Source organism: Eimeria mitis, genomic scaffold, assembly GCF_000499745.2.
Source record: "Eimeria mitis Houghton genomic scaffold, Emh_scaff624, whole genome shotgun sequence".
NCBI lineage: Eukaryota > Apicomplexa > Conoidasida > Eucoccidiorida > Eimeriidae > Eimeria > Eimeria mitis.
Window position 1 is genome coordinate 16,572 of NW_013574431.1, and position 203 is coordinate 16,774.

General features: G+C 58.6%; 1 protein-coding gene across 1 annotated transcript in view; it reads right to left on the reverse strand.

Moving 5' to 3' along the window:
- Positions 1 to 203, reverse strand: part of EMH_0018150 (uncharacterized protein) — a gene marked incomplete at both ends in the record, with an annotated part of 3,466 nt that overhangs the window by 2,599 nt on the left and 664 nt on the right. The gene's annotated exons all lie outside the window — the stretch shown is intronic.

Sequence of the window (203 nt, forward strand, 5' to 3'; positions counted from 1 at the left end):
AACAGTTATGTGTTCAGCTTGAGAGGGAGATACTCGGCCATGCTGCAGCAGCAGCAGCAGCTGCTGCCGCTGTTGGTGTTGGTGTTGCTGCTGCGGTTGCTGCTGCTCTAGTTGCTGCTGCTGCTGTAGTTGCTGCTGCTGCTGCTGCTGTGTGTGCACATCGCCGCAGCAGCAGGTTTAGCTGCTACCGCAGCAGCAGCAGC